This window comes from Sminthopsis crassicaudata, chromosome X (genome assembly GCF_048593235.1).
Source record: "Sminthopsis crassicaudata isolate SCR6 chromosome X, ASM4859323v1, whole genome shotgun sequence".
Lineage (NCBI taxonomy): Eukaryota > Metazoa > Chordata > Mammalia > Dasyuromorphia > Dasyuridae > Sminthopsis > Sminthopsis crassicaudata.
The window spans coordinates 8,575,402-8,598,961 of NC_133623.1; the positions used below are offsets into that span (position 1 = coordinate 8,575,402).

Here is a 23,560-nt window from a genome sequence, read left to right on the forward strand (position 1 = left end):
GTGACCTTGAATAACTTTGAGCCTTGACTGCCTCATCTGTAAGGTGATTTTTAAGGTCTCCTCCCACTCTGGATCATACAAGTTAGACAAAGGACGAAAATTTCCTCAAAACAGAAGTTTTATTAAATTTGGCATATCCTTGCTCTGTGGCCAGATTTTGAGCTTGGAAAGAAATGGAAATAAATGATTCAACTAATTCTATTGCTCTTAGATGACCCTCTTCTATTCCTTTCTAGTACTTTAAATCTCTTGGTTCAAGTAATAAATGCTGTTCTCTGACAGGTGAGAAACCCTTAGGTTAATTAATGAATTCTACTGTCTTTGGCGTTTTGATGGATAATAAAGCCATTACCATGGGGAACCCTTAAGTACACTTTCCATGTTCCCCGGTGTCATTTTAGGTGAATTGGTAGACTTGGAAATTACTTATTCTGAGTTCCTTACCTCTTATTTCCATTTTTGGAGTCTTAAGGTAGGATCTCTGTCAGTTCAGGTAAGAGAATACTATCAGAAAGACGGCGGTTTTGATACAGGAAAAAGCATTCATGTTCATGTTCATGAGGACATGATACAGAGATTCCAATACCCTTCCTTGCCCGTGTCTGGACATGATTCCCTGAATGGTTTGGCTCCTTATTCCTGACACAACTAGGGAGAGAAAACTGACTGTCATGGGAAGCAAGTATTTGAAATGTCTCAGAGTTCCCCTCTGTCATTGCAAATGGATTGGAATTGTTTTGTCTGCTACTTTGTAACAGACTATTGAATAGAGATAATTAATTCTTTTGGTTTCACATCACTTTTTTTAAGCCCTGTCATGTGATGTCACGGATGCCCCATGGTGGTTTTAGGAAAGAGATTGGACACTTTGCTTCTGTGATAGGAGGAGGATCTAATTTATTATATGTATGATGGGGAATAGTATCCTGGAGTAGTAGATGGAGGTAGTTGAGAACACATACCTGAAAGTTGAAATATAAACTTTGAAAGTATCAAGTTTTATATACTTTACATGAGACCCTCTCTTTCTCCCTCTCTAGGTTTTGTCTTTTTTTTTTTTTTTCCCTTCTGTGTAACTTTACCTTACAGTTCCACTTTGTAATCAAACAAGTGTAGCACTTTATTCTCCATGTGTATAGTTAACATTTCTTTAGTCAGTCTTGGAATGAGCTCTAAAACTTCCAAGTTTTAGTTTCATCCTCTTGCTGTACACCTCTGGCTTTATACTTCAGCGTTCCCATAAAATGTTATTAGTCACAGATTGGTCTAATCTCCCTCCCCTCAAGACATTTAACAATTTTAAAGAAGGCTCCAGAAGATCAAAAGTTGGGAAGCACTCTGCTCCTTGATCTTATGTTAAATAAGTCCTTGAGATTATGTGAACACAGTTTATAATGGAGGGATTGGATGGGGTGGGGTGGGCAGTCATATGATACCATTAAAAAAGTTTGTTAAGACTTAGGACTTCTCCCCAAGCTGACTAAATTGGCTGTTAATCTCCCTGGGAGATGTTATTGGTGGCCCTGGGGAGCTGTCTAACTGGAAAGCTCAATTAGGTGAATTTAGAAGGCAGTTATCAGCATTTCGTACCTGAATATAACATCACATAGCAACAGCTAGTTTGCTCAGTGCTACAAATGATCTTGGGCTCTGGAATTTGAATTCTCTCTGCCTTCCTAGAACATATCTGTTCACTGTTCCTTGTCATAATGTGATTGATTCTCTTGCTCTCTTGATTTGGGCCCTGGCTTTTGTTCCCAGCCCCTCTGCTTGTACCTTTGAGGCAGTGGGGAACCCCCACCTTGTAGTGGCTTTCATCCTTGTTTCCTGGGTGAGGTCAAGCAGATAATGGGATGTACGGTTACTTGTACAAATTCACTTTAAAATCTTGAATTGACCAATCCCTACAATGAGATGGAAAGCCAACTAAAAGGCTAGAACTTTCCTGTAATAAGTGATAGAAGAAAAGACACAAAGGAAAATAACATTTTAAAGATATTTAATGGAAAATGTGCCGCACAATAAGTGTTGTTTTTTTTTTTTTAAGATGAATGAATAATTTTTGAAAGAGAAAACAAATTCTTAGCTTTCACTTAAAAACTCAACTTTAAAGATATTCAAATTAAACCAAAGTATTATCTCATGAGCAATCACACTGGCAAAACCAAATAGAAGTAATAAAATTCACTCCTGGACAGGCAGGGTTATGGAGAAAACATTGATAGACATTGGTGGTCAAATGATAAACCTGTAGATATTTTTTAAAGAGTGACTTGGCAGCAGGCAGGAAAAAAAAATTTAGCCTTCTCTCCTCCCCCCCTCATCCTTTTGACCAAATAATTTTGTTGTTGAGAAATAAACCCTGAAAATATTTTTTTAAATGAACGAAAAAGAGCCATGTGTTGATTTTCAGAGCCTCATTATTTGGACTGCAAAAAAAAACAAAAAAACCCCCAAGAAATCCCCTTCCCAAAAAACTGGAAGCAACTGCAACTTCCAATGGAAAGGGGGAATGAGTGAGTGAATTGTGGCATGCTCATTTGATATTACTCTGCAATTAAGGATAATTATGAAAAGTATAAAGGAATATGGAAAATTATGAAATGTGGCACAGTGAAAAAAGCAGAACATTGTATAGACTAACAACTCTAGAAGGGGAAAAATGCCTGGGAAAGAATGAATAATCCTCAGGAAAACGTAGTTTTTGGAGAGCAACTCTGCAGGAGGCAGAAAACATTATCCTCTCCTCATCCCCTATCTCCTCACTCCATGCTTTTAGATCAGATAATTCCATTACTGGGAAATAAGCCCTGAAAAAAGGTTTTTAAAAAATGAACCAAAAAGAGCCACGTGTTGAAAGATTTTTCAGAGATACATTACTGGATTGCCCCAAAACACTAAACAAAAGACACCCTCCCCCCCAAAAAAAATAGAAGGAACTGAAATTTCCAGTGGAAGAGGGGATGGATAAAGAAATTGTGGCGTGTTCATTTGATATTGCTAAGCAATTAAAAACAAATATAAAAACTATAAAGAATTCTGAAAACCTGAAATAGGGTAAAGTGAACAAAACAGAATGAACAGACCAAAGTCCAGATTAACTATAATCTCTAAAAGGAGGAAAATGCATCAATATATGAGGATTATACTAAGAATCCTCACAGAAATATGAGCTAATTCAAAAGTTATGTTTTTTTGTATTGAAATTAATTCATGTAAAGTAAATTATTTGGGAGGGAAGTTTGATTCTTAGGCTTGCTTTTTCTTTTGGAGATTTCTTCACTTCATCTCTTGGGGAGGAGGCAACCTAGATGGTTTCTTTCCACACAGGAAGTGCTTTGTTATCTTCATCATCTTTGTCATCTTTGTTGTTGCCGATGTCTTTGTTGTCATTGCCGCCTTCTTTGTTGTTGTTGTCATCTTTGTCAACGTCACTGCTGTCTTTGTCGATGTCACCACCATCTTTGTCGATGTCACCACCATCTTTGTTGATGTCACCACCATCTTTGTTGATGTCATCACCATCTTTGTCGATGTCACTGCCGTCTTTGTTGATGTCACTGCTGTCTTTTTTGATGTCACCGCCATTGCTGCCGTCTTTGTTAACATCACCACTGTCTTTGTTGTTGCCACCGTCTTTGTTGTTGCCGCCGTCTTTGTTAATGTCACCGCTATCTTTGTCAACACCACCACCGTTAATGTCGTTGCCAACATTGCCTCCATCTTTGGCATCACCATTGTCTTTGTCAACATCACTGCCATTGTCACCGTCTTTGTCAATGTTGCCGTCATTGTCACCATCACCGCCATCTTCCTGGCCTCTGTCGCCATCTTCCTGGCCTCTGTCGCCGCCATCTTCCTGGCCTCTGTCGCCGCCATCTTCCTGGCCTCTGTCGCCGCCATCTTCCTGGCCTCTGTCGCCGCCATCTTCCTGGCCTCTGTCGCCGCCATCTTCCTGGCCTCCGTCGCCGCCATCTTCCTGGCCTCCGTCGCCGCCTCCTTCCTTGCCTCCGTCGCCGCTGCCTTTCTTGCCTCCGTCCCCACTGCCTCCGTTGTCATCGCTGTCTCCATTGCCGTCGTCACCACCTCCGTCTCTATTGCCGCCATCTTTGCCGCCGTCTTTGTTGTGGTCTTCATCATCGCTGCCATCTTTGTCATTGTCGTCTTCATCGTCATCATCTGGAAAGGAAAAAGATCTGGAGAATGACTTTTTTAATGCTAGGGAGGGAATCCCAAGGACAAGAGACTCTAGGGATCAGAGATCAAAGCTCTTCCTGAGAGAGTGGGATAGTTTAAAAATGAGAGATTCATTTTTGGACATGATAGCATGCCATGGAATTTGCTTCACTCAACTAGGGTTCTTTTGTTCCCTTGGGGGTGGAAATAGGGAGAAAAATGCTTGTTAGTTAGAAACATAATGAAATTAGTTGAAAAGTCCTTTTTAACTAAAAATATCCCTTGAACTAAGGGGGGTATGGAGTGAGAGCTGAGGTTACTTACCATCTGATTCCTGGGGAAGAGTAGCTTCGGTATCGGTACTCTCTGGCATAAAGGTCGAAGAACATTCACACACTTGTTCCTCTAAGACCTGGGAAGTAAGACCCCCCCCCACTGGCATCATCTCTTCCTCAAAAGGAAAAAAGACATGGGAACTAAAAGCCTCAGCCACTCGCTGTTCCACTCGGAAAGAAGATTCAGGTTCTAGCTCCTGGTTCTGGGACAGAGCAACATCATAAAAGAGCCTCCCTTGATCTGAAGTAGAGTCACAGAATGTCTTCTCCTCCTGGGAAGAAAAAAACTCAAAGATTGGCCGCTCCCCCACTGAGTCGGGTGATCCAGGCAGTAGTATGACAGGGTCTGGTGATAAAGGGTCACCTGTTAACTGGTCTTGGATCAGAAAATCAAGAGAGCTGGGAGATGTTGCTATCTGTGCTCGGGAAGAAGCAAACTGAGAGCCGTAATTGTCTATTCCAGAAGTCATGTCAGGGAATACCAGATCGTGGACCCCTGAAGGAAAATACTGGAAGGCAGAAGGGTCCTCATATATGAAATCAGGAGACTTGTACTGTGGCAGGTACTTTTCTCCTGGAGATGTGGCAGGGATTACTAAGCTGTGGATGGGTATAGAAGCTGCCTCTGGGCTTGAGTCTTCCTCAGAGAGTAAATCTAGGGTGTTAAATTCATAGCTTAACTTCCTGCCCAATATAGGAGACTCAGAAGATAGCATCTCTCGGGCTTGGCTCAAAGGTTCACCAGCTGACTTGTCATCAATCAGGAAACTGAGAGAATCGATGTATGGTATTGTCTGAGCGCTGGAAGTACTGGGAGAGGGAGCAAATACTGACTTTTTTCCCAGCAGGGGTGGAGATTTAGAGACTAGTAATCTGTCATATAATAATGAAGCATAATCAAGGGTTTCCTCTTCCTCTATTGAGAAATCAGGAGATGAGAATCTTGCGTTTTCATCTTCTACTGGGAAACAGGAAGATGAGGGTCCTGGCACCTCATCGTCTATCACGTAACTGCGATAGGAGGGTCCTGGCAACTCATCGTCTAGCAGGTAACTGCGATAGGAGGGTCCTGGCAACTCATCATCTATCAGGTAACTACGATAGGAGGGTCCTGGCAACTCATCGTCTATCGGGTAACTGCGATAGGAGGGTCCTGGCAACTCATCATCTATCGGGTAACTGCGATAGGAGGGTCCTGGCAACTCATCGTCTAGCAGGTAACTGCGATAGGAGGGTCCTGGCAACTCATCATCTAGTAGGTAACTGCGATAAGAGGGTCCTGGCAGCTCATCGTCTAGTAGGTAACTGCGATAGGAGGGCCCTGGCAACTCATCGTCTAGTAGGTAACTACGATAAGAGGGTCCTGGCAGCTCATCGTCTAGTAGGAAATCATGAGATGAGGGTCTCAGAATGTCGTCGTCTAGGAGGAAACTGGGATAGGAGGAGCCTGGTATGTCATCCTCGAATAGAAAATCGGGAGATGAAGGTCTTGGTGATGACTGAGGAGAGATCTCAAAAACTAGTTTCTTTGCCACTACAGGAGGAGATTCAGAGGAATCACTATCATAGGCCTGGGAAGAAGGCTCAAAGGCTCTGTGGTCCTTCAGAAGGAAATCAAGAGATCTTTGTGATGGCAGTGGTCGTACCTTTGAAGGAGAAAATTCATATACTGGCTTCTTTCGTACTGCAGCAGGAAATCCAGGGGCTACCTCGTTTATCTGGGAAGAAAAGTCATGAATTGATGTGTCTTTGTACAGGATATTGAGAGATGTGGAAGGTGCTGACACCGGCTCTGTGGGAGGAAATTCATAAACAGTCACTTTTGTCGATAGAGAAGATTCAGGGGTTAGTGCCTCATGGGCCCCTGAAGGGGAAGGCTCACGGGATGAAATGTCCTCGTATGGGTCAACTAAAGACCAGCTACGTGATGTCTTAAGTCTTTTGGAGAGGAGCAACCCTGAGACTGCCTTTTTTCTCTGTGGAGAAGGAGTGTTAAGTACAAGTATTTTGTCATCTGGTGAAGGAAGCTCCCAGATTGGCTTGTTCTCAAAGAGGTAATTGAGAGTGTGGCAGTATGCTAGCTCTGTGTTAGGAGAAAATGCAGCTGTTTGCTGAGTTTTCAGTGTGGCAAGGGCTTCGGACAGTGGCCCTTCTTCCTGGCTAGACGTTGCAAAGGATGACGCTTCAGGGAACATGTTTCCCAGAGGCTTGACCTGTGCTGCTTTTGGTGGAGGAGAAAATTGAGAATATGAACACTCATGGTCTAGCTCTGCTCCCAACAGAGGAAGCTCAGGGAGGGTTATCCCTTGGGCTACATCAGAAGCAAATTCACTAGTGGAGTCTTCCTCAAACAGTAAATTGAAAGAATGGCATGGTGATTCCTGTGCTGAGAGAGAGAATTTAAAGGCTAATCCTTGGCCCCTTGTGGGAGAAGCAGGGAGTACTTTCCCATGCACCAGGCTGAAAAAAAACTCACTGTCTGAGTCGTCATCAAACAGGCATACGGAAAGTGGGAATTTTACTGACTGTGCTGTGGAAGAAACCCTGCATTCTGATTCGTCTTCTGATGATTCTTCTTCCAGTGGAAAAACTGCACGGTATGGGGTTCTCTGGATCTGGAGAGAAAGTGAAACATATACTGGTTTGCCCTCAATCCAGAAATTAAGAGGCTGAAGGTGTAGTGCCTAAGCTATAATAGACAATGGATGTGGGACCTCTAGGTAGTGCAGTGATAGAGCACCAGCCCTGAATTCAGGAGGACCTGAGTTCAAATCTGGTCTCAGACACTTAACACTTCCTAGCTGTGTGACCCTGGGCAAGTCACTTAACCCCAGCTTCAAAAAAAAAAAAAAAAAAAAAAAAAAAGATTATACTTTCCCTGAAGTCAGGAGGACCTGAGTTCAAATCTGGTCTCAGACACTTAACACTTCCTAGCTGTGTGACCCTGGGCAAGTCACTTAACCCCAGCCTCAAAAAAAAAAAAAAAAAAAAAAAAAAAGATTATACTTTCCCTGAAGTCAGGAGGACCTGAGTTCAAATCTAGTCTCAGACACTTAACACTTCCTAGCTGTGTGACCCTGGGCAAGTCACTGAACCCCAATTGCCTCAGCAAGAAAAAAAAAAAAAAAAGGAGAGAGACAGAGGCAGAAACAATGAATAAACTGGTCCCTGGGAAGGGGATTCATAGGGAGACCCTCATACCTGGAAAGTAGATGTGCAGGGTTCCAAGTCTTCATCCAGTGGCTCTGGAGGCTTGGGTGGTATTGCTCTTGTGGTAGGAGATGTCTGTGAATCTGGCTCGCATGGCGGAGATTCGACCTGGTTTTCCACCCGGGAAGGAGATTCAGGGACGAATGAACTGTGCGATGGGGGAGGAGAAGACTCCCAGGTTGACTGGTCGTCAAACAGGAACTCAAGAGATCTGGAAGAAGGCTGTTCTGGAGAAGAAAACTCACAGACTGGCTCATTTTCTGCTGGAGAGAGAATCAGAGAGGCTAACGGCTCTTCGATTTGCTGCTCAATCAAGGAAAGAGAGGTGGAAGGAGAAGAATGAAAAATGAGATTCTTCGGGGGTGGGCTTTCCCCTTCCATTTCTTCATTCACCTCGACCTCTCTTTCTGGGCTCTGCACCCACTCAATTTCACTGAGATCACCAGGAATCTCTATAGGAGGGCTACCTGGCTGTGTTGGTTGGACATCATCTTGACTGAAATGGCTGCTGTCTACTGCCGGGTCTTGGATTGCCGGAGCGGCAGCGGCAGCAGCTGCTGCTTCCCCTGAGGCCGAGGCCCATGAGGGAAAAGCTGCTGGGTAAATTCTGGGGGGTGGCGTACCTAGCAGGATGTCACTGTCACTGTAGCTGTCATCGGAAATGTCCTCAAAGTCCGCCATGGCCCGGTACCTCACGCTTGGCCTTGATCTCACAATGTCTCGCGAGATCTCCTGGCTGTTAGCGGGGCCCCTCCCTTCCCCTCCCGCTCTAGCCCGGGCTCGATCTCACCCGTAGGCCGTGGACCTAGATGGCCGCGGACCTAGATGGCCGCCCTCCGTTGCCGGTCCGGCGGTCGGTGCCCTCAGGTCAGCCAGATCTCTGAGGTGAGTGCGCACTGGCCCGAACTCGGTAGGTGTGGATTCTGAGGCCCCGGAAGATCCAGGGGAGCCGACAGAAACCGAGAGAGAGAGCGCGCCTCAGCCCCTCACCTCCTTCAGCCGCCCTCGAGCGCCTTCTGCCTCGTTCTCGTTCTAGATCTCGCTCTCGCTCTGTCTCGCAGTTAGCCTCATTCTTGTACGTAGCCTCGTTCTAGCTTGAGCCCGCGTTCCAGCTGACATCATCTGAACCTTACTGCTCACAGGGCACCCCGCTGAGCTGGGCGTTCCGTTTGTATGGCACTTTGCCGGGCTGGTCTGCTCTCTCACAAGGGACCTGACTTCCTCCACCTAGAGATGCCAGCATTCTCCCCTCTCCTTTTTTTTTTAAGAAAAGGGAAAAAAGTGGAGGGAAGCTTGTGCCTAAATTGTATAGAGGAACACTACCCGGAAATGGCTACTTGATGATTACCTTATTCATGGTAATCAGATTTTTCAGGTATTAAAGTGCTAAAAGTTCCACTCACGGTATAAATAAGATTATAGGTGGAAAAGATCTTGGGGATCACCTAACTCCTTCATTTGACAACAGAGAGAAAGGACTTAACCAAAGTCATAGGGCCAATTTTTGTCAGTGTAAACATTTGAACTCTGGTCTCATGGGATCAAATGTTTAAAACCTAGAGATCATTTACATCAATCCCTTAATTTTATAGTGGGAAACAATGAGGTACAGAGAAATTCATAACACCCTAGGGGGTCCAGTAGGACAGTCCCTGGACTTGATAGGGGTGGCAGTGGAGGCCCACAGAGAGGAAAGGGATCCATGGCCTTCCAGCTTCTTCCAACTTCCAAATTCTTGTGACCACGTACGTCGTGGCCTTGCTGTCCCCCAGCCCTTGCCAACTTTACATCTTCTTAGAGTGCTTGAAATAATGTTTTATTTTGGGAGGTTTGAAAAGTCTGAGAAGTGACTCATTAGCATAAACTTTACAAAACCAAGGACACCAAGCACAGGCTCTGGTCTATTAAAATACAGACTAGAAGGCTGAGATGTTAGACTTTTGTGCTTGGACTGTAATCACCCGTCTGGGTGTGTCCTCATACTTTTGGTTTAGTTTTGAGTGCACTTGCTGTTGTTCACATAATAAGAACGCAAAGCAGATTTGATATTTTTGGAGCATTGCTGGACTTCAGAAGAGTGTGTTATGATTCAGAAACTCTCCATGAAAGCTTTTTATGATTGGGTCTTTCTCTCTTCTTTCCCTATGGCCTGCCCAAATGAGTACTGGTCCCCTCACCCCCAGCTCCTGAGCCCATTTTCAGCTCAAGGTCTGTGACCCTAAGTTTCAGCTTGGCAAACGAGATGTGACAACTCCTTTCTTGAGGACTCAGCCACCACTGGGCCTGTGCTGAAGCTGGGTGTGTCCCCAGTTGAAAAGGCTTGCTTGGGCCTACTTTGCTCTACTGGACTTAGGGAGGGAAGCCAAGGAGAAGTAAATGGACAACAAGGCACAAAGAAAAAGGGGAAGATGCCATGATACCCATTTTGATAATTGCCCAAGGTGGTCATGGGGATCGAGGGCAACTAGTGAAGCATGGGGAACTATCATCATACCTCCTTGCCATTACTAGGAAACCAATTCAGAAGATGGCCCCCCGGGGTGATGGAGTCAAGAGGTCAGCTTAGGACTGAATGTACAAGTTTTGTTCCCATGGTACACTGGAAGGAATGTTAGAGATTATTCAGATGTTAGAGATTAATTCAGATTATTCCAAACCCTTTCCTCATCAAGATCATGGATTTCCAGCTTGAGGGAATCTCTGAGGCCTTGTAGTCCAATGACATGTAACGCAGAAATGGATCCCTGCCACCTGCGTATAGACTTAGAAAATCACAGGACAGCTTTATAAACTGTGTGGATTGAATTTTATTTGTGAAATTTCTCCCATTAACATTTGAATCTGGTTCCACCCTGCGAGTCTTGCCTGGATGGGATACCTGATCCAATCTAACCTTATTTCATTTATTTGTGTTCCTTTTAAAAATGTCTGACCTTTGCAAACATCAGATAAAATGAGTACTTCCCCATATATTGTACAATAGAAGGAGAGGGTCATACCGGAGAATCTGTGTCATGAACAGCTTGCTTTTAAAATAATTTATGAATTCAGCATATCACTTTCAAAGCTATCCTCCTTGTCTGTGACTCCTTCTGTTTTCATTCCAATTCCAAAATGCTTTAATAACTCTTTGTCTTTTTTTGTGGAGGCGGGGGGTAAGTGAGGGGAGGCCACCCTTTCCCTACCTGCTTTGTCTTTCCCAATTACTCTTCTTCCTACTTGGAAAGAAAAACAAAAGCTTAGCTGCAAGTAAAGATACTCAAACAAGACAAATTACCTACATCATGTTGCTTGGAAAACATTTGTTCTCTTGGGTCTGTATGCTTCTTGTGTATCGTTTTATAGAATCTCTCCAGGTTTCTCTGAAACCGTCCCATTTGTTATTTCTTACTAAGCATTAAATAATTACATTCATCTACTTTAATTTCTTTAGCTATACCCCAGTTCATGGACACGCCTTTCATTTCTATAACAAAAAGACGTTTCTTTTAATAGAGTCCCACAAAACAATCATAAATTTTTGAGCTGTCAGAAACTTAAATATTCAACCAGTCAACCAAGGCCTAGAAATGGCAAGTGATACAGTCAATATCTTACTTTAGCATTTCAGTTCCAGAACCCTTTCTTAATGTAGCCAGTCTGTCCATTCCCTTGAGCCCAGGGACCCAGCACCTGATGCAGCCTCCCTTTATGTTATTCATAGGCCTTGAGACACTCAAAAAGTGGAAAGTTTTTTGCTTGTAAAGCTCCACCAAGCTTCTATAGCCCCAGCAATGGAGCAGTTGAAGCCAGCAGCTCCTTCCCCCCAACACAGTATTTAGGTGATGCTCTAATGCCGTGTAGTCTTCTTTCTGGTCTCCAAATGCATGCATTCAAAACTCGGGTGAAGAGGAATGATTTTTGGGAGAGAGCTGTTTGGTTAAAGGTCAGGCTCATTTTTCAGTTCGAAATTCTCTCCCTCACCACCCATTGAGGAGGCAAATAAAATAAAGCCCATTACAGATCAGGATGGGAAAGTGTGTTGGATTTGCACGCAAGGCAACCTGGGTTTCACTTCTGCCCTTGCAGTCGGTCAGCCTGGGCGATCCTTCAGCAAAGAGCTTTAGATGCCAGTGACTCTCAGGTCCCTTTCAGTTGCACCAACTCAACAGCCCTGGGAAGTAGGGAAAACACGTATTTGTAGATTCATTTTACAGATGAGGAAACCAAGGCTTGTGGAGGGTCTTCCTGACTGAATCCTCTTACTCAATCCATTCTTCCATGCTGGCTTCTCTTACAAAAGAGATTCACAGATTTAGATTATAGAACAGCCCTCCTACTGAGTGGTCCCCAAACTCAATGCCTGACAGAGAGCTGGACCTCCTGGAGGGAGGGAGCGACAGTAGACAGGTTGTTCTTCTACTGGTTCACCTCTAAGCAGAAGACTGCCTGTCTCAGCAGCAAGGCAATAGTCAGCTGGCACTCAACTTTCCTAAGTGTCATTAATCAGGGCAAGGGACGGACATTATTCTCCCAATTTTCCAGATGAATCTCAAGTGATAAGGCCTTTCCCAAATTTTAAGGGATGAAGCAATATGAAAGGGGCAGCTGGCTGACTCAGTGAATAGAGCACCAGGCCTGCCATCCGGAAGACAAGATCACATCTGGCCTCAGTCATTTTCTAACATGTGTCTCTGGGCAAGTCACTTAAATCCATTTGCTTCAGTTTCCTCATGTATTAAAAAAATGAGCTTGAGAAGGAAATGGTGAACCTCTCTAGTATCTTTACCAAAAAAAAAAAAACAACTGAGCCCTGAAAAATCTGGACACAACTGAAAAAGACTGAACAATGACATGAAAGGGACATTGAAAGGATGACCTGCCACCTGCTGCTATGTGCCTTCTGGTCTGGGGTAGCTGGCTCAGCCTTTATTCCCAGGTGGGATCAGCTGAGTGAAGTAGAAGAGAGGTATGGGTGTTAATGGGGATCATTAGAAGAGACAGCAAACCAATTTTGAGTGTATGATGAGCCAAACTTAGAGTCAGAGAGAGAGAGAGCTGGGCAGGTTGAGGTCATCTGGTCTAGCCCCTTTCTTTTTGAGAGATGCATCAGAGGCCCAGGAAAGGCCCCTGGTAATACAGGAACAAACGGAGATCTTAGGAATCCAGAAAGGAGGCATGAGACAGTGCTAGATTTTAAGTGCCAGAACTGGGTTTGAACCTTGGCTTTGCCATTGAGCAGCCTGGTTCAGTCACTTATCTGGGGATCTCAGTAACCTCTCTTACCTCCTTTCTCCTCATCCTTCCAAGAGACACAAAGGAGATTTTCAATGTTGACCTCGCTATTCCTTTTTCTTGTTCAGTCATATCTGACGCCATTGGGGGTTTTCTTGATAAAGATGCTGGAAGGATTTTCCATTCCTTTCTCCAGCTCACTTTGCAGAAGAGGAAATTGAGGTCAGCAGGATGAAATGACTTGCCCAAGTTAGCTAGAAGTGAGATTTGAACTCGGTGATTCCAGACCTGGAAGTAGCTCTGCTTCTATGGATATAATCATGAATTTTGTTGCTTTTGCTATTAATGTTGTCTATTATTGATGAGGTATAACTAAATGGTGAGGTCTATACCTAAATAAAATTAGGATTAATTGAGGTCTAGTGGCAGGTTTGGGGTACAGGGAATCAAATGGAGCTCCCCTGCAGCCCCTTTGGATTCGGCGCAAGAGTTAAATGAGGTCTAGTAGTGGCAGCACGAGAGTCCCCTGTAAATGAATTTACAGGCCGAAAACCTAGATTGCTAAAAAGAGGTTTATTGTAGGGTTTGGAAGCAAGGTTAAAGTCTGGTTAGTAAAAGGCATTAGATAGAGGAAGAAATACACCAAAAGCGGCGGGACAGAGAGTCTGTGATGCAAAGCATGGTTGCTGGCATCTTTCAATTCTCCACCAAGGGATGATTCCAGCTTGGCTCTTTCATTTGCTTGAAGGAGCCTAGGGCCGTACCAAGTTCTTGGCGGGATTTTCAGATAAGGAAGACACTGTTTTGGGGAAACCTGAGCAGATAATGGGGGCTGAAAACCCAAGCCAGCTCAGATCCGGTGGGGGCTGGGTACAGCCCAAATTCGCTCAGCTCCTGATCTCTCCCCTTGGAATACAAAAGGGTAAATCAAAGGTCAGTCCCAAAGGAAGTTGGAGATCAGGAAAGGAATCTTAAAGGGGGCTACGCCTGCATCAGTACCACCTAGCTGCTTTCAGTTCTTATATTATATTTTAAAAATTAAGATTTTACTGATACCTTTTGTTATTTAGATCACTTCCAAATATGGTCTCCCTCCCCAAGCAGGGAGCCTTTATTCAGAACACAGAAAAACAGTTTAGGCAAACACAGGGCCCCCCATTGGGCACTGTAAGCAACATTCTGTCCCCCACAGTCCCCTTCCCTGCTTTGACTCTGATATATAACCTGACAAGAATCCTGTCACCTGATACTTTTGTCTGGCTCACGATGGTGCCTCTAGAAGTAAGGGGGGGGTCATCCCCCTATTCTGTGCTCAGTCCTGTCCCTGCTTGGGAGTCCTTTTGCTAGGATGGGTTCTCTTTTGAATTCAGTACTCTCTGACATGAAGGGTAGTTTCCCATTCAGTCATGAACTAGCTGTGTGACCCTCAGTTTCCCCTTGTGTCAAATGAAGGCTACACCTGCCTCACTGGGGTATTGATAGGATCAAAGGAGAGGATATATTAAGCACTTAAAAGTGCTAAGTAAATGTTAGCTCTTACTGTGAAATAGAGGTTGGAAGGGACTTTAATGATGACCTAGCCCAGCCTCCCGGGCAGAGTAGGCAGGGGGAGGGAGAGAAGGAGGAGGAAATGGGAGGTCCCCGGAGAAGAAAGAACTATTAGGTATACTTAAAGGGCCCATTGTAGCGGTTGTTGAATTTAACAGTTAGACTATGAGTTCCTTGAGGGCCCTTTTTTTTTTTTTTTTTTAAAGCTCAGGGGCCCCCTGGAGCCATTTTGTCCAATTCCTTAATTTGAGTTGAAGGAAGTGAACCCCTGAGAGATTGGGGCTTGTTAGTATCAAAGGTGGGATTTGAAGCCCAGTTTTCTGACTCCAGAGGCTGGGATCTTTCCATGGTACCTCCCTGACTCTTTGAGGGACTAGTAGGGAAAAGGTGGAAGAAGGTACTGTTTTCCATTGCCAGCCTGTTTCTTTTATTTCTTCCCAATCCCCACTGACCTTCTGAAGGCTCTGGTACACAAAGCAAGAGTTAATCTCACTTCCTCTGTGGGGAGTATCTTGAACACTGTGGGTCCCTAATATTCTCAGGCAGGCAGGTTCCTGGGTGATTTTTCCAGCTTTGCAATGGGTATTTAGGTTGTAGTTATTTACCATAGGATGCGGGAGTGGCCCTGGATGGCTCTTTCTAGCCTTGAGGGAACTGGTGGTGTCCTCTTCTAGTAGGGAGTGTTGGGACTTGCTGTCTCTGGGGCATCAGGGCGAAGAATGTTGGGTTTCCAGCTCAGCTTTCTGGGTGTGGGCCTATATTTCTGGGAGGGCTGAAAGGCCCCAAAGGGACAGGCCTAGCTCTTCCTTTGTCTTTGGTGCAGCAGAGTTCTCTTGCTTACATTTGAAATGGATTGTTTTGGTCGTTTGGTTTTTGCCATAATTGTTTTCTTTGCTCTGGAAGAGTGCGTTTTTCTCAGGGACTGACTGCTCACTTTCAATACTAATAGGCTACTTGTCCTAATGTTAAGGGGCATTCTTCCACCTGATAAGATGACATTGCTACCCTCTGAAGAACCTGCACCTGGCTAATCTTCTCTCCTTTGTTTCTCCTTAATAACACTGGGAGGTAGGTACTGTTATCCCCTTTTTACAAGTGGGGAAACTGAGGCAGACAGAGGTGAAGAGGCTTGTTCAGAGTCACACAGTTGGTAATGAAAAGTGGTCGCATTTGAATTCAGGTCTTCCTGACTCTAGGGCCAGCCCTCTACCTACTGATGCAAAAACATGTAGTGTCCCTCCTTTCATTTTACTGTAATGAAGGGGAAGAGCTGGGGTTTGAAATCCTGGGGTTCCTGACTCCAAACCCAGGATTCTTCCCATTACCCCATACTGGGGTGGGAGTTGGGATGAGGCAGAATTCTGCAGCGGGAGAAAGGGGATCTCTCAAGGCCTTAGTAAGAAAGTAGTTGTCTTCTTGCTGAGAGAGAGATATTTTATATATATATATATATATATATATATATATATATATATATATATATATATATATATATATATATATATATATATATATATATATATATATATATATATATATATATATATAAAATTTATACGGGTTTATACGGGTATAAAAATAGTGATTTGCATTTATGTCATTCATTTGTTCAGTTGTGTCTTCATGACTTCATTGAGGGTTTCCTTGTGATGAGAGATAGGAAAGGGGGAACCCCGTTGGTCAGCGGAAAGATAGTAAGATAGTCCCATGAGGCACAGTGTCCCCTGAAAATGAATTTACAGGCCCGAAAACCTAGATTGATTAAAAAAAAAAAGGTTTATTGTAGGAATATGGAAGCAAAGTTTAGTTAGAAAGACGCCAGGGCCAAAGGTGGCCGCTGGGTGGGCAGGAACCCTTACATGGCCGGAAGGATACCATGTTTGGGGGGAAGGGCTCCTGCAAAGAGAGAGCTCCAGCTTGGCTCTTTTATACCTAAAAGGGGCTTGTAGGCGGTGCCCCAAGTTCTGGCGGGCTTTTCAGATAAGGAATCTTAAAGGGACCTCAACCCCCATCACTTGGAATAATTTGCTCTGTCCTTCTCCAGCTCATTTTACAGGGGAGGAAACTGAGGCAAACAGGATTAAATAACTAATATCTGTAGTCACATTTGGTCTTCCTGATTCCCAGCCCAGTGCTGTCCACTGAGCCACTTAATTGCCCAATTTGCATTTATATTGCAATTTAAAGTTTACAAAATACTTTCCATATAAGAGAATATCTCATTTGAAACCCTGCAGGAACTACAGGTGGTATCCCCATTTTCACCGTGAGTAGTAAGTCCAGGCAAGGGTTAGGGCACTAGCTGGTGGCTGAGATTGCATGTCAATCCAGCCTCCAGGACCAGTTCTTTGGGACAAGCTTAAGGACACTGTCATTTGGGAGCTTATGCGTACCGTGGATGCAGCATTGAATCTGCCCTGTTCCTTTCTTTTGTCCTGTCTGCTGCCACTTGTGACCCTGTCTTGGTCTCGGTCAGTGGTAGGCTAACCAGAGGCCTCTGGTGGCTCTTGGCTTCTGTTCAAGCCCTTCCTATGGTAACTTGGGCCTGGGGAGAATGGAAATGTCCTCAGGTATGAAGGTGGACTCACTTCCTTACCTTAGCTCTGGAAGTTTCTCTCCAAGTACCATTTAGACAGTGGTCCTCAAACTTTTTAAATAGGGGACCAGTTCACAGTGGGAGGTCTAGACTCTAGTAAAAACAAAGCCTCACATTCTGTCTCCGCCCCTCAGCCCATTTGCCATAACCCGGGGCCGGGTCACATCTGGCCCACTGGGTCGTAGTTTGAGAACCCCTGCTTTAGAGCTTTTGTAGAAGGAAGGTCAAAGGTTACTTAGCAAAGGTGGAAAGTAAGACAAATTGGCTACAAGTTAAAAAGGAATCACCGAGAAATGGGGGGTTGGTGCTATTTAATCCAATGGGTTACTACAGTATTCAGTTCAGAGACTTTTCAGGAACACACAGACCCGCCCCCCTTCTCCCAGGCTCAAGGGAGGCTGCTAGATTTGGAGGTAGTGAGCTAGGCCTGATGCTACCTGGGGGGCCTTAGTCAAATGACTAACTCAACCTTTCAGCCCCCTCCTGTGCGGAAGGCTTCTGAGGTCCCTGCCATGCTGAAATCCCCTGGCACCCTGAAATTGGATATTGCCTTGAATGTAGCTCTCTACCTTTGCCAGGGGGATTTCTAACCAATGAATCCAAAAGCATGGACTGAGTGCTTACTGTGTGCCAGGCTCTGTGATGAGTGCTCAGTAAGCTTAGAATAGCCAAATCGCTCCTGTTCTAATGGAGGCACACAACATATAAAAAGCTAGGCATGTGAAGCCTAGAATAGTGCAGGGGTTCTCAAACCTCAGCCCGCGGGCCAGATGCGGCCCACTGAGGATGTTTATGCGGCCCGCCGGGTTATGGCAAAGGGGCTGAGGGGCAGAGATAGAGTGTGAGCTTTTGTTTTTACTGTGGTCTGGCCCTCCCACAGTCTGAGGGACAGGGAACTGGCCCCCTATTTAAAAAGTTTGAGGACCACTGGAATAGATGAAGAGTTTCTCTCTGAGCTGAAGGTGGGGACAGGACCAAGACAGACCAGGAAAGGTCTCCTGAAGAAGAACTGTGGGCAACTAGGTGGCACAGTGGATCAAACACTGCGGAGAGTCAGGAAGACCTGTTCAGTCTGGCCTCAGGCACTTCCTAACTGTGTGATGCTGGGCAATTCACTTAACGCTTTTTGCCTTGGTTTTCTCATTTGTAAAATGAGTTGGAGAAGGAAATGGGGACCAGTATCTTTGAATGGCTGTAAAGAAAGAACTTTATATTTGATCTTGGAGGTCAGAGAAAGCCCCTGGAAGGGGAGGGGTCCACACCTGCACTTTGGGCTAATGACTTTGGCAGTTGTGTGGAAGATGATCTGGAGTGATGGGGGCTGGGAGGATTGGGATTAGGGATGGCCTAGCTGGAGTTGGCCCCGGCACTCTGTGGTCAGTTTAACTGTGGCAGGCAGTATTCCATTGGGCCAGAGGAAATGACCTCTCTCATTAACTCTTACACTACCTTTTATAAACAGTTTTCTATTTTGTATCATTGGTATAACTTAGGTGGGTGGGAGGGCCTTCTGAAATAACAGGCCGACTCTGCCCCTTCCCTTGTCGATTGTTCCACAAGTATAATAATCCCTCAAGCCAGTGGATGGGGGCATTGAGAGGGAGAAGTTCAGGATCAGGACACCTGAAGGGGGAGCGTGATTGTAGAGGGCCCGAACTCTGGAGAAGTATGCTTGAAACAAAGATACAACAAGGAGTTAACTCAGTGGAATTGGTTCTTTAGTTCACGGGTACTTAGTATGGTGATATAATGATTCTCTAGTTCACACATGTTTAGTACGCTGTGATGCTGTAATTGTACCAAGTATATAAGGGCTGAGAAGGACTGGAGATGGGGTATTCCATCTTTGAGCAGCCTCAGGGTGGCTGTCCTGCCTTCATCACTAAGACCAAGGACTCGGGCTGATCCCGAGAACCTCCAGGTGGCTAGGCCGGACATTACACGTGATAATAGGAAAAATAGAGCGGGATGGCATCAGTTCTGGATATGATACATTGGAGATGCCAAAAATACATTTATTTTGAGGTATCCAGAAGTCAGGTGAGGTCAGGAAAGTGGTTAGGGCTGGATGTAAAAACCATGGGAGCTGTGATGAAATCATGAAGAAAGTACTGAGTGAAAAAAGACGGGGGCCTTTGAGGGGCACCCCAGCCCTAGTTAAGGGGCATAGCACCAATGAGGTATCAGCATGGGAGACTGAGGAGTGGTCAAACAGAACCAGGAGAGAGTACCATCAAGCTAACTTAGGAAAAAGCAAAGGAGGAAAAAAGTGGATGGCTGTCAAAGGCTGAGGCAGAGATATCAAGAAAAATGGCAGTTGACAGAGGGTCATCAGGTGTCCCATTGTGAGGTCACCGGTAACTTTGGAGACCAGTTTCAATTAAAGGATGCGGCTCAGCAGTCAGGTACAAGAGGGTAAACAGCCTTCTCAAGGGAGAAGAGTTTAGGATGTTATCGGGTAGGAATGCTCAGATCCAGTGAGGGTTTTCTTGAGAATGAAGAACTCATGGGCCTATTTGCTGATAATCTGGTAAGGAAGAGCCAGGAGAGATGGAGACACTAAAAGGGGGAACATGGGGGTGATCATGAGGATAGTCTGGGGGAGGAAACTGGAGGGGCTGGCCTTGGAATGGGGGGGAATTGTCTTTCCACTTGACATCAAGGTAAAAGACGCGATGGCGACATCTTGAAGACATCTGAAGGATGTGAGAAGAGGAGCACAGCGGAAGAGGAAACTCTCGGCAAACGGATCCAATTTTTTAATGAAATATGGAGGTTCTCAGCTGAGAGGCTGGAGGAAGTAAGGGGGAGGCATGGGAGGTTTGAGGCATGAGCAGGAATAAGGAGAAAGCTGAGTGGAAGGAGTAGAATTGAAATGAGCTGGTGATTCTAAGATAGCGTACCGATTGTAATGGGCACGTGGTATGTGATTTTCTCCTGTTCCGTTTGGGACCCACAAATGGGAGTAAAGGCGGTACATGGGGGAAATGATACAGAGACGGTATGATAAGATCCTTAAAATGGAGAATTCCACGATTTTCTACAGGAATTAAACAAATCTCGCTTCTTTCCAGCCAGGGCGAAAAGGAGATGAGAGAGGAGCATCAAGTGGCTGGGCTAGTGGTCAGAAGAACACGGTGTCCTGTGCTTGGACGGCTTGACTTGGAGTGTGACTCCTGCCAATTACTGTCGGAGTGACCTCTCTGAGCCTCAGTTTCCCCTTGCAGGAAATAGGCATAGTAGGAGCGCTTGCGTCACAAAGTTTTTGTGGGGGTTGCACTAGAGAATGTCCGATAAGCCCTTTGCACATCTTTGCACATCTTAGGAGGTCGGGACAGTTAGTTTATCTTTCTCAAAATCACACATTTTGGCTTAGGGGTGATGTGTATTTCATATTTAAAAACCCATTAACCTTGGTAACGTCTCATATCACTTCAGTTCTCTCAACTTTTACTAACTTCCTTCTGAGTGCAAGCAACTAGCTGGGCCAATGGAGGAATGGGGGCAGACGCCCTCAGAATCACCATCCATTCTTCCAGGCCCAAGTTTAAGGTATAAACAATGGATTTTATTTGACTTTGGCTGGGTTCCTAGGTCAGGCTGCAAAGAGCTTTAAGAACATTTTAAGTCTCTTGCAAGTCTGAAGCCAGTGGAGCTATGGGAAGGAGCTAAAATAATATTTTAGTCCTTTTCTAAGGGAGGAATGTGGGACCTTAGTTAGGGCTTCAATAGTGGGCTGGTTCCCAATCCTTTTTATTCGGAATATCCTTCCTTCCTTCCTTCCTTCCTTCCTTCCTTCCTTCCTTCCTTCCTTCCTTCCTTCCTTCCTTCCTTCCTTCCTTCCTTCCTTCCTTCCTTCCTTCCTTCCTTCCTTCCTTCCTTCCTTCCTTCCTTCCTTCCTTCCTTCCTTCCTTCCTTCCTTCCTTCCTTCCTTCCTTCCTTCCTTCCTTCCTTCCTTCCTTCCTTCCTTCCTTCCTTCCTTCCTTCCTCCCTCCCTCCCTCCCTCCCTCCCTCCCTCCCTCCCTCCCTCCCTCCCTTCCGTTCCCAATCCTTTTTATTCGGAATATCCTTCCTTCCTTCCTTCCTTCCTTCCTTCCTTCCTTCCTTCCTTCCTTCCTTCCTTCCTTCCTTCCTTCCTTCCTTCCTTCCTTCCTTCCTTCCTTCCTTCCTTCCTTCCTTCCTTCCTTCCTTCCTTCCTTCCTTCCTTCCTTCCTTCCTTCCTTCCTTCCTTCCTTCCTTCCTTCCTTCCTTCCTTCCTTCCTTCCTTCCTTCCTTCCTTCCTTCCTTCCTTCCTTCCTTCCTTCCTTCCTTCCTTCCTTCCTTCCTTCCTTCCTTCCTTCCTTCCTTCCTTCCTTCCTTCCTTCCTTCCTTCCTTCCTTCCTTCCTTCCTTCCTTCCTTCCTTCCTTCCTTCCTTCCTTCCTTCCTTCCTTCCTTTTTTTTTTTTTTTTGAGGCTAGGGTTAAGTGACTTGTCCAGGGTCACACAGCTAGGAAGACCAGAGATCAGATTTGAACTCGGATCCTCCTGAATTCAAGGCTGGTGCTCTATCCACTGCGCCACCTAGCTGCCCCCTGAAATATACTTTTTAATGATTTATTTCTGTTGGCAAATTGGGGGGGGGGGGGGAAGAAAGGAGGACGGTGTGTGGAAACTCCAAAAATGCACATGAGGAAATCTCCAATTAAGAGTCAGGCATTGTGTAGACAATCCTAGCACTCAAGGATATGCATTCAAATACTGCCTCTGGCACTTTCCATAGCCCTCATTTTCCTGGGCCTCAGTTTTCTGATCTGTAGATTGGACTCCGTGGTCTCTAAGGTCTGTTCCTACTCTAATTCTGTGAAACCTCAGAGAACTGCCAGTGGCCACTGAGTCAGGATCCTAGAGCGACAGTGCTATCTGTACAAAGTTCAGGGGAAGCGTTAGGTGTGGTTGAATGATATGGAACAGGGGTATCAAAGCCAAATGGAACAGTCACTTAGTATTATGCATATATTAACGTATGTTCTTTTGTCTTTTCATTTATTTCGTTAAATATTTCCCAGTTACATCTTAAGGTGGTGCCCCATGTTTGACAACCTCTGAGGTAGAACGTTCAACGGTGCCAGCTCACACCTGGATTATTTTGACCTTCTGTGCCGGGCAGAGCTCATGGGCACCACCCAGCTATGCAGACCAAGTTCATTCCCAAGGCATGGTATCCAGCTTAGCTGCTTGCATTGCTCCCCTTTCCTGTTGAACAGCCCCCTGTGTCTCCTTCCTTTTGTGGTCAAAGTCCTCGAGAAGACCCTCTATATAGGAGGTGCCTTGACTTTCTTTGCTTCCACTTACTTCTCAGCCCTCTGCCCGCCTCGCTCTCCAGAGCTCTCCCTTCTCGGGATTTCACGGCTCTCCTGTCAGTCCTACCTGTCCGACCACTTCTGTGCCTTTGCTGGATCTTCACCCAGGGCCCGCCCAGCAATGTGGGTGTGCCCCAAGACTCTTTCCTGGGCCCTCTTCTCTTCCCCCTCTTGATGACCTCCTCACATCCCATGGGTTCATGAGAATCTCTCCACAGGTGCCTCATAGATGGACACGGCCAGCCCGATGTCCCCCTTTGGCTTTTGACCCAAATCCTGAATTGTCCCGTAGTCATTTCAAACTGGATGTTCCAGAAACTTCTCAAATGCCTTATTCCCCCAACTAAAATACTTTTCTCCCACCCACCCACCCACCCATCCACCCTTGTCCCAGTCTTCCCTATTTCTTGATCCGCTCCCAGTTTGACAGCCTTTGCGTCATCCTTCACCCCTCCCCTCTCCAATCGGTTGCCAAAACCCCATGGCATCTCTCCCATCAACCCCTTCTGTCCTCTCACCTGCACTCAGCTTCTCATCGCCTCCTGCCTAGATCATTTTGGCAGCCTCCTATGTGTTCTCCTCAGGCCAGCTGATTCTCTAAGCTGTCAAAGGAATTTGCCTCACAGTTTCCCCCTCTTAATCAAATCTCATGGCCCCTGTTACCTCTAAAATCCAATAGCAACATCTTTGTTTGGCTTTTCAAGCCCTTTGTAACTGGGCCCTGACTTCTCTTGCCAGTCCTATTTGGACATTACTCTGCGCCCTGTGTTTTACAATCTAGCCGAACTGGGTTTTTGTTGTTGTTGTTTTTTATTCATCTCCTATCACCGCGCCGTTGCACCCATGCCTGAAATGTACTGTTTTACCTCCGTCTTCCTTCAAGATGCAGCTCCGGCATCCCTCTGTGTGAAGGCTTTTCTGACTCTGGTGCCATCTCTCCATCCCCAGTACCAGCATGTAGAAATTTGCAGCTATTCTCTTCGTCCTTTTTCTCGAAATGCTTATTTACTTGAGTCATTGTTGTTTCCCCACCGGAAGGTAAGTTTAGCTCTCTGTGAGACGACTCGTTCCTGTGCCCAGTGTCTGGCACGTAGCGGGCCCATCACTGCTTGCTCATTGGTTAATGAGGGTGGAACCGGGAT

The 23,560-nt window shown here is 45.4% G+C and overlaps 1 protein-coding gene across 3 annotated transcripts in view; it reads left to right on the top strand.

Moving 5' to 3' along the window:
• The window catches only part of PLS3 (plastin 3), a 127,901-nt gene that overhangs the window by 35,109 nt on the left and 69,232 nt on the right, over nucleotides 1-23,560 (top strand). Inside the window, exon 1 of one of the 3 annotated variants that reach the window (XM_074277311.1) lies at nucleotides 19,457-19,609. The exons of the other annotated variants lie outside the window; for them this stretch is intronic. The gene's annotated coding sequence lies outside the window, so the exon portion shown is untranslated. Of the gene's footprint in view, nucleotides 1-19,456; nucleotides 19,610-23,560 lie in introns of those variants that run through there. 3 annotated transcript variants of the gene reach the window in all.